An 11,075-nucleotide genomic window follows, 5' to 3' on the forward strand; every position below is an offset into this window, starting at 1 on the left:
GTGGAACTCCACAGACAAGCTTGGGAGTTCCTTTCTGGCTTATATATTAACTACAGAAGCTTCTGGAATTTTATAAGGTGAAATGGAGAGGAGACAGACTGGAGGGAGAAATTCTGATAGACTTGAGGCTTTGAGATGTGGTCCTGGGGTGGAGCAAGACAAGAAGAGTACTGGAGATTGGGGTTTGAGGAGTCTATGCAATTATTTTTATTTTTAAAAATCTCTGTGGCTACATAGCAGGTGTATAGATTTATGTGGTAAGTGAGATATTTCGATACAGACATACAATGTATAATCACAGACATACAATGTAGACAGGCATAAAGTGTATAGTCACATATAATAATCACATCATGGTAAATGGGGTAACCATCACCTCAAGCACTCATCATTTCTTTGTGTTACAAACATTACAGTTATATTCCCTCTGTTATGCTAAAATGTACCACAGGCTGGGCACAGTGGCTCATGCCTATAATCCCAGTATTTTGGGAGGCCGAGGCAGATGGATTGCCTGGGCTGAGGAGTTCGAAACCACCCTGGGCAACATGGTGAAACCCTGTCTCTACAAAAATACAAAAAAAATTAGCCGGGCATGGTGGCATGCATCTGTAATCCCAGCTACTCTGGAGGCTGAAGCAGGAGAATTGCTTGAGCCTGGTAGGTGGAGTTTGCAGTAAGCCAAGATTGTGCCACTGCAGTCCCGCTTAGGTGACAGAGCGAGACTCCATCTCAAAAAAACAAACAAGCAAACAAACAAAAGTACAATGAATTATTGCTGACGGCAATCACCTTATTGTGCTATCAAAAACTAGATCTTATTCATTGTATCGAACTCTATTTTTGTACCCATTAGCCATCCCCAGTCCCTCACCTCTACCCTTCCCAGTCTCTGGTAACCATCATTCTACTCTCTCTGCATGAGTTAAATTGTCATAATTTTTAGCTCCCACGAATGAGTGAGAATGTGCAAAGTTTGCCTTTCTGTGCCTGGCTTATTTCACCTAACATAATGTCCTGCAGTTCCATCCATGTTGCTGCAAATAGCAGGATTTCATTCTTTTTTAGTGGCTGAATAGTACTCCCTTCTGTACGGGCACCACATGAACACTTAGTTTGATTCCATATCTTGGCTATTGCAAACAGAGCTGCAAAATACACTGGAGTGCAGATATCTCTTCAGTATACGGATTTCCTTTTTTTTATATATAGATTTAGCGGTGGGATTGCTGGATTGTGTGGTAGCTCTATTTTTAGTGGTTTTCTTTCTTTTTGTTTGTTTATTTTATTTATTTATTCATTTTTTTTGAGATGGAGTCTTACTCTGTCACCCAGGCTGGACTGCAGTGGTATGATCTCAGCTCACTGCAGCCTCCACCTCCTGGGTTCAAGCGATTCTCCTGCCTCAGCATCCTGAGTAGCTGGGACTACAGGCACCCGCCGACACGTTTGGATGATTTTTGTAATTTTAGTAGAGATGGAATTTCAACACGTTGGCCAGGCTGGTCTTGAACTCCTGACCTCAGATGACTCGCCCACCTCAGCCTCCCAAAGTGCTGGGATTACAGGCATGAGCCACCGCACCTGGCCTATTCTACTTTTTTTTTTTCTTTTTCTTAAGGAAACTCCATGTTGTTCCTCAAAGTGGCTCTACTAATTTACATTACCACCAACAGTGTACAAGGGTTCCATGGGGATTACTTCAGATTGAGTGGTCAGAGAGGGCTCCTTTGAGAAGACTTCTGAGAATTGGCCATGGGAAGGTGTGGGAAGAAGCCTTCTCCGCTGAGGGAACAGCAAGGTCAAAGACCCAGAGGTAAGAAAGCAAGCTTGGAACCTTCCAGGAGCAACAAGGCATTGGCTCTGATAATGCCTTCTCCTGCTAAAATGACAGCTCTAGGAGGGCAGGGTTCTTATTTCCTGTCCATCTATCTATCTGTCTATCTATCTATCTATCTATCTATCTATCTATCTATCTATCTATCTATCATCTATCTATCTATCCGTCTGTCTTTATTTATAGAGGCAGAGTCTTGCTCTGTTGTCCATTGTATTAGTCCATTTTCATGCTGCTGATAAAGACATACCGTAGACTGGGTAATTTATAAAGAAAAAGAAGTTTAATAAACTCACAGTTCCACATGGCTGCGGAGGCCTCACAATCATGCTGAAAGGCAAAAGGTGCGTCGTACATGGTGGCTGGCAAGAGAGAGAATGAGAACCAAGAGAAAGGGGTTTCCCCTTATAAAACCAACAGATCTCATGAGACTTATTGACTACTATGAGAACAGTATGGGGGAAACCACCCCTGTGATTCAATGATCACCCACTGGGTCCCTCCCACAATACGTGGGGATTATGGGAGCTACAATTCTAGATGAGATTTGGGTGGGGACACAGCCAAACCATATCACCAAGGCTGGAGTGCAGTGGTATGATCATGGCTCATTGCAGCCTCCAACTCCTGGGTTCAAGCAATCCTCCCACCTCAGCCTCCTGATTAGTGGTGACTACAGGTGTGTGACACCACCTCTGGCTGGCTTTTACATTTTTTGGAGAGATGGAGTCTTGCTATTTTGCCCAGGCTGGTCTCAAACTCTTGGTCTCAAATGATCTTCCCATCTTGACTTCCCAAAGCACTGAGATTACAGGTGTGAGCCATTGCACCTAGCTGGTTCTCATTTATTTAATTATTACTGTTGTCATGGTTTGCTTTGGTCCCTGTGGGTTCCCCCACCCTTTGAAACAAGTGCCTGACACATAGTAGGGTTCACAATAAATATTTGTGGAATAAATAAGAGCTGAGCCTTCAAGGGGTCCAAAATACTTGCACGGAGTTTTTCCAGGTGGGCACGATGCCATCCAGCTGCACAACTATTTCAGGGTGTTCATTGGCTCCTCTGGTTGATCTTTTGATGCCTGTATAAGAACTCCCACTTCTCCAAATCTGGGGGCCACATCTTTAGAGTTCTCAGCTTTCTGTCTCTCAGGAATGAAGGAGATAATATCACCGATTGGAGCCAGATTGTCTGGATGTTGAATCCCAGCTCCTTGCTGGTGCCTTTGAGAAGTGACTTAAGCCCTCTGTGTGCCTTATTTCTGCCTCTGTAAACGGAGATCATCGTAGCACCTCTCATGTGGGGCTGTTTGACGATTCGGTGAGGTATATGCAAAGAGTTTTTGCACTTGCAAAAGTGTCTGGGATATCATTGTGTGCTGTAAGAATGAGCTGTAATGATTATCACTGAGACTTGTTGTTGGGATTAAAAGAGATCAGGTCTGTCAGGGCCTGGTACACAAGAGGTACTAGAAAAATAATGGGAGGTTTAGATGCTCCTTCCTCCAGATACTCTCGCAAATATGACTGCTGTGTCGTCATCTCCTTTTTAGGGATATGAAGAATCTGCTGTGTGACCCTAGATGAATAAATCTCTGATTCACTCTGGGCCTTGGTTTTCCCTGCCTCTGAAAGGGGTATGATGTTTCCTTCCCTTTTGCCTAGGCGCAGGTACTGGGTGCTTTGTAGTTAAGGGAGTATCAGCTGGTGGCTCAAGGGTAGATTCTAACAGGAACTTCCAAGCTGGAGAAATACTAGGCTACACCTCAGAGAGGGGAGGTGGGTGAGGGAGGCCCCTGCTGGTGCGAGCAGGAGGTGGGTGAGGGAGGCCCCTGCTGGTGTGAGCTCGATCCTTTATCCCTGAGCTTCAGACTCTCTTAAGCCTTCCCACATGAGAAACTGACATGCAGATGGAGGTGGGGACCCTGCAATGTAAAGCCAGGTCACCTGTCCACAGAGGTGTGTCTGATAACCAGGGCATGACAGGTTAGAGAGTGTGGTGGCTAAAAGCACCAGCCCTTGGATCACCTGAGGTCAGGAGTTCAAGACCAGCCTGGCCAACATGGTGAAACTCCGTCTCTACTAAACATACAAAAATTAGCTTGGTGTGGTGGTGGGCGCCTGTAATCCCAGCTACTTGGGAGGCCGAAGCAGGAGAATCACTTGAACCCAGGAGGCAGAGGTTGCAGTGAGCCGAGATTGCGCCATTTCACTCCAGCCTGGGTGACAAAAGCGAAACTCTGTCTCAAAAAAAGCACCAGCCTTAGACTCAGAGAGACCAGGATTTGAGCTTGGGGGACCTCAGCTTCCTCTCTTTGTGACCTCAGGTAAGCCACTTATACTCTTTGGGCCTCAGTTTCCTCATTTGTAAAATTGAGGCTGTGATTGAACCTCTTTCAAAAGCTGTTGTGAGTGCTATAGGGGATACTATCTTAAAGCACTTAATGCAGTGCCTGGCACATGGTAGTTCTGTAGAAGTGCTTGCTATTTTAATTCACGTGCACAGGTCCTGCCTGTGGGTGAGGGCTCAGTAGATGGAACAGCAGTGGTTGATATAGTTGGGATTGTGAGGATTATTATGACAGGGGCTAATTTAAATGGGCCTGTGTTGTCTGCCCTCCCCACTGCCAGCCTGATTTCCCTCTGCCTGGCTTTGCAGCTCCTCCCATTGGCTGCTGGGGTGTACCCCTTGCATGCAGATGAGAAACGAGTCAATGAAGTCCCATGGGGAATTGGGATCCAGCGTGCACTGGTTGTGCTCCACTTTCTTAGCAATGAAGTCCTCCAGCCCTTGCAGCTCCTTAAAGGCCTGTTGCTGTGGTCCTGGCAGGTGTTTCATCACCGAAGAGAACATCTCATAGAGCTGGGGTTGCAGAGAGAGGATGGGAAGGGAAGGACCGCTGTCAGGAGGCAGGAACTGATGGGAATGGGACCTGTGTCAGAGCAAGAAAGGCACTGGGTTAAAGGCACCTACCTGCCCAGGTGTTTAGGTATTTCAGTGGGGCTGGATGGGAACATATATCTAAGTCTTCATGAGGGTTAAGTGAGAAGGCTACTGTCCAGAAATTTAGGTAACATGGACTGAGGCACACATCCAGGTTTCAATGAGGGTGGATTGGAGCACACAGCTAGGTGTTCAGACATTCAAGGCAGGATGTGTTGGAAAACCTGTTCAAGTGTTTAGCTACTCAGACGGGGCTGGTATGAGGGGAGTGTCACCTGTCTAGGTATGTAGGCATTCAGGTGGGCCTGGTTGAAGACAACTACTGAGATACTTATTGGGTCTGGATTGGGGGCTTTTGTTCAGATGTTCAGGTATTAAAGTGGGGCTGGTGAAGATGTTGAAGTGGAGGGGATACCTGTTGAGGTGTTTACCTATCCAAGTGGGATGCACTGGGGACACCTCTGTAAGGTGTGTGATTGGAAAGGGTTGGGGAACACTTATTTGGGTGTCAGGGAATAATCTGTCTAGATATTTATGTGTTTAGGGTATTGGTTAGGGCACGTGTCCATGTTTCCAGGTATTTAAGTGGGTGAAGTAGAGGGCGCTTGGCCAGATATTCCAGTGGGCTAATCTGGGACATTTGTGTAGATGTGAAATGATTATGATGGGCTGGATTTTGCAGCACCAGATGTTCAGGTATGCAGGAGGCGGGTTGACGCAGGCACTTGTCCAGGTGTTAAAATATTCAGAAGAACTGGGTAGGGAACATCTGTTAGAAATTACGGTAAGTCGGGGATGGGAACACGTGCCCAGGTGAGAGAGCTGAGCTGAGGGTATGCATCCTGCCTTCAGGCTCTGTTTTGGGGAGCATCTGTTGAGCTATCCAGGTGTCCTTGGAGACTGGGTAGTGGGCACCCATCCCAGGTTCTGGTGCAACTGTCCAGTTGTCCAATATTGGGGGCTGATTTTGAGGGGACACTGTCTGGAGGGGGGTGGGAGTTTGGGGCACCTGTCCCCATGTAGGGGAGCAGTTGGCAGGTTGTGGTAGGGGCGTGATGGCCAGGCTGCAGGCGGTTACCTGCCCCGTGGAGGTTGCCGTGAACTGGAAGCTTTCCAGCATCATGCACAGCAGTGACAGGAACTTTTATCCTCATAGTCAAAGCGGTCCCTAAAGACAATGGAGCTGATGACATTGGAGATGGTACAGCTTAGGAAGAAGGTGGGATCGATGCTGGAGCTTGCGGGTGTGGCGGTGTATTGGGGGAGAAGGGGGTTGGGAAGAGAGTCAACTCAGAGCTCTGATGCTAGTCTGAGAATTCCAGGAGGCACTGCCCTGATGAGCCACATTCCCAGCGCCAGACTACAGGGCTGGGAGCGCGGGCGCCTTTCCCCACCGAGGCCCGGTCCCCAGACAGAACGCGCGCAGGTTCCTCGCCCTGGGCGTTTTCCTTCTCCTGCCTCCACACTCGGGGTGTCCTGCTCACCGCGCGTGCCCTAGACGACCTTGATGAGGAAGCCCGCTTTCTCCCGGATACCTCCTTGATGCCGCGCTTGCCCACCCCGAAGTCCCTCAGGGTGGCGATGGAGAAGCGCCTGAGCGGCTTGGTGCGCTCCCAAGTGCGGCGGTCACTCCTGGGAGAGGAAAGCAGGGGTGGGGAGAGGTCAGGCCCTGGGGACAGGCACAGAAGCCTCGCGCAGGAGAGCTGCAAACTCAGTCAGAGAAACACAGAGAGAAACAGAGACCGAATAGGAACAAGAGGATCAGAAAAGAGACAGGCCAGACAGACAGAACAGCACAGCAGAACAGAGGGAGATGGGACACTCCATGGAGCATAGGGAGGGAAGGAGGGAGAGAAAAAGACAGAGATGGGAGAAGATGATGGAAGGGGGGGAAGTGAGGTATGGGGAGATAAGCGAGGAGAAAATAAAAATGGTGAAAGGCACAGCAGAACAGAGGGAGACGGGACACTCCATGGAGCATAGGGAGGGAAGGAGGGAGAGAAAAAGACAGAGATGGGAGAAGATGATGGAAGGGGGGGAAGTGAGGTATGGGGAGATAAGCGAGGAGAAAATAAAAATGGTGAAAGAGTCTTTTTTGTTTGTATGTTTGTTTATTTGTTTTTGAGACGGATTCTCGCTCTGTCACCCAGGCCGAAGTGCACTGTCGCCATCTTGGCGGCTCACTGCAACCTCCACCTTCCAGGTTCAAGCGTAAAAATGGTGAAAGACTCTTAAGCTGAGCTGGTGAAGACAGAAAACTACGGAAAGAGAAACAGAGACGGTCGGGAAGGAGGAGAGACTGTTATCAGGAGAGGAGGCTGGAGATGTGGAAGTAGGAATACCGCGAAATCCTAAGACAGAGGAAGGAGAAGGAGACGTCAGTGGACAGAGGAGAAACACAGAGAAGCACAGAAGCTGAGAAGGACAAAAAGACAAATGAAGACAGAGGACCAGGGTTGGAAAACAGAAACCCAGGATTGTCCTCAGAGATGGGGAAAGAGGAGACTCCAGTGAGAGAAGCAGGGAGAAATCTGGACAGGGACAGGGACAGGGATGCTGGAGACAGGCAAGAGGGAGAGGCCGCAATGAAGGGAGCTGGGGAGAGAAGGCCAGACGGGGGCTCTGCCGCAGCCTTCAGTGGGCAGGAGAGTCAGGGAGAAGGCTGGGGACACGGAGGCCATCGAGTCGGCCTGGCCACCTTCCCCCTCTTGGGCACCCCCTCACCACAGCGTTTGAAGACCCACTTGAAGGTGGCCTGCTCGCCTCGCCCGCTGAACTCCTCAGCCTGGTCCACCAGAGCCTCCTTGATGGCATCATGTCCGCACAGCACCACGACCCGCCGGGGCCCCAGGTGAATGGTGAACACGGGGCCATAGCGCTCACTGATCTGATGGAGGCAGGTGGGAGTGATTAGAGGGAGCAGCCCCCACTCTGAATGGGCCCAGCACCGAGATATCATGTACTGGGATGTTTCACCCCCAGGTTCTCACAGTCAGGGAGCTGGACATCCCAAGATCCTGTCTTTCCTGCCTAGGACCCTGATGTTGAAACTCCAAAACTCCCTTTCCTAAGACTCTGGTCCACACTGGTCAATCTCCTCCCACAAAGCCTCAGCCAATTGGGCAGCCCCCACCCTGTGCCACCCATCTCCCTGCCTTGGGACACCTTCATGATGGAGTCACATATCTGCTCTGTGTTCAGCTGCAGGTAGTTTCCAATAAAGGGCAATGGGGTGGGTCCCAAAGGCAGCTTCCCCCTGCTCTTCCTCTGCTGCCAGACTGACATCAAGACCATCACAGTCAGGCTGGCCAGCAAGGCCACCAGAAGCAGCCCTGAGGCCAGCATGGTGGCAGTGGAATGATAGATGGTGACGACTGGGGTGGTTTGCCTTTATACTGCCTGAAAAAAAGGGGTGGACTTTGGCTGGTTATAAAATCACCTCATTTCACCTCCCAACTACATCCTCTCTGTGAACCCCACCTAGCTTTGGACACAACCAGCAAAGGAGGAGAAGGGGGACCCCAGGGAAGCTGAACAGAGAGGGTACCTCCCAACTAAATCTGTGGTACATCAGGAGGGGTGCCCCAGGGCTGTGGATTTAGGAGGGGGCAACAGATAAGCTGTAGAACAAAGGAGTTGGGAATATTTGCATAGCGGAGTACTTGGGCTTTGGATTTGGGATCTGGGAGTGAGAATGCACCCCAAAATTGCGGATTTGGGGGTTCTGAGGAGAAGAATGCAAAGGTCTGGGTTTTATTAGGGTGAGATGGAAGTGTGGCTGTGCATTTAGGGGTCTTCTGTTGTGGAGGATGCAGGGTTAAGGGTCTTGGGGGGGGATTCCAGGCATATGGACTTGAGAGTCTTGGGGCTAGGAAGACCCAGGGCTGTGGGTGTGGAGTTTCTGGGAGGAGGAGTGTGTAGCAAGCCCAGTAGGTCGTCCCAGAAAGCCCAGCAGCCCAGCACTGGGCCCAGGGGCTGACTTGATTTTGCTTTTGCCCAGAGCTGTCTCTTGATGCCCGGAATCCTCACTGGAACCTCAGAGTGAGGCCAGGATGGGTGCCATGGAAACTCCACTGACCATCTCTGATTGGGAAACGGGTGGAAGACCAGAGCCATATTTCAAGGGAAATTTCCACACACCTGGAGAAGCGTACCTTGTGTTATCAGTTGACAGAGGGAATGGCCAGGTCTGGAGAAATAGTAACAACAACCCCCAAATGGTGGAAAAAGCTCAAGTGTCCCAAGGGTTGTAATTTACAAAGACCTACACTGGTTTCCAACCCAGATTCTTAGGGAAACCCACTAGATTGATTGTATCATCCCCATTAATATTATGATTGTTATTTGTTTCTCATTTTATATAAGGGTCTACAGAGGACAGAAAACAGACAGTGGGCAGGGGACATGCGTGAGTGGCCCTGAACTCCCATCTCTCCTGCTCTGAGTACTTAGTTCCCCTTTCTGGATTTGGTTTTCCTGCCAGTAGAAAGGGAGTATTTAGGAAAAGATCATATTTGAGGGTGAGTTAAGTCTCCTTTAAGAATGATTCCTGCTTTGTCAGGGGCTAGTACTATTAGCAGGCAGAGGGAACAATCGCAGAAGAGATTGGGGTAAACTCCCGTGTTAGGCACAGAGGCAGATCCTGGGGTGGGTGGGAGTGCAGAAGGGATGAGTAGCCCTCCTCTCCTTCCCTCAGGTAAATTCTTCCTTAGTAAACAGGACAGTTACCCTTTGGTGAGCATGGTCGTATATGGGAAGATTAAGTCTAGGTGTGTATGATCTGGTCGAATCTTTGTAACAGTGAGGTTGGTTCATCATGATCATCCTCATTTTGAAGATGAGCAGATCTAGACTCCATAAATCCTCTTGAGTGAGGTCACACACTGAGTAAGTGAGGGAGCTGGGATATGAACTTTCTTCTCATCCCCCATCATTGACTGGCCTAGATCACCCTGGGAGTCAAGTGCGGGCAGGCTTAGCAGGAGGTGAGTGCTGAAACTAGCATCAGCAGTGGACACAGGGATGACACTGGAGGGCTCTGATATCAACATCAGATATGGCCAGGGAGGGAAAGGCATCGTGTTGGCTTTGGGACTGCCCCCAGGTGTACGTGAGGATGGGAAACAGGTTGGCACTGAACTTGACACCAGGAGAATACTGAAGTCATGTTTGGTGCCAAGAGGGTTCTGTGTATTGTCTCAGGTGTCATTGAGGACATAAGAGTGTCCTGCTTCAGGAGGGCATAAGGGTGGCACCATATAGGGTCTGAGGTTGGTCCCAGTGGGCTCTGACATGAGCATGAGGCAGGTGCTGATATTGGTCCTATGTGGGTCTGAGATGAGCCTCAGCCAGACCCTGAGAGGGGCCCCAGATGGCCACAGGACAGGCTCTGATGGTTGGTCCTTCCAGGGTCGCACCTCTCCTCTAGGTCACCAAATTTGGACAAGTGGAGGTCTGTGAGGTTGACACTCCCAGGACTGGCTCTAACTGGCTCAAATTGGCTGTTGAGCTCTGAGACCTGTGTGGAGGAATCAAAGAGCAGAGAACAAAGTAGACAGAGGAAAGCTGTTTATTGATTTTGTGGGGGAAGAGGTGGGAAGGAGGATTAGCACCAGCTGGGCAGACATCAATCCATCTAATCCTGGTCACCAGCCTGCACTGGGGCTCGCCACAAGCCTGGGTCCTTCCTCTTCTCCCTTGTTTCTTAAAAAGGAGAGAGGTAGAAATTTGGAGAGTTTGTTTCTCAGTGAGTTTGGCACTAGGAAGGGCACTGAGTGTTCAGACAGGCTGCCATGACCTGGCCAGGGTGGGGGTGGGGAGAGTCAGGTTGGGAGAACTCTAGTATTTGGGGACATAGAGGTCAAGAAATTTTGGCCTTGTTGATTATTCTGAAGTGTGGAGTAAGAGAATGGTGTCTGAAATTACGTGGGAGGGACTTGTCCCAGTGGCGGTGCGGGTACAGGCTTTCAGAGTGAGTTAGTGGTGAACCCAGGAAAATCCCTTTCCATTGCTGGGCCTCTGTTTCCCTTTCTGGATGGATGGTACAGTGGTTAAGAGCAAGGTTAAGGCATGGATTGGAATCCAAACCTTATCCCGTCTTTGTTGTGTGACCTTGAACAGCTGACTTCATCTCTCTGAACCTTATGGAGCCAAAAACAGCTCCTAGCTCTTCAGCTATTTAGGTGAGAAGTATATGGGTCAAAGCAGGGGAGGTACATGTAAGTGCTCAATGAATATTAGCTGTTTTTATTAATCTGTAGGTTGAAGAGAACGGATGAGATGTTCTCTAAGCCC

The 11,075-nt window shown here is 49.5% G+C and overlaps 1 pseudogene; it reads right to left on the reverse strand.

Annotated features, from left to right (window-relative positions):
• Positions 1-8,126, reverse strand: part of LOC101152036 (cytochrome P450 2A13-like) — a 103,271-nt pseudogene extending 95,145 nt beyond the window's left edge.
• Between the last annotated feature and the right edge of the window lie 2,949 nt (positions 8,127-11,075).

This window comes from Gorilla gorilla, chromosome 20 (assembly GCF_029281585.2).
Source record: "Gorilla gorilla gorilla isolate KB3781 chromosome 20, NHGRI_mGorGor1-v2.1_pri, whole genome shotgun sequence".
NCBI lineage: Eukaryota > Metazoa > Chordata > Mammalia > Primates > Hominidae > Gorilla > Gorilla gorilla.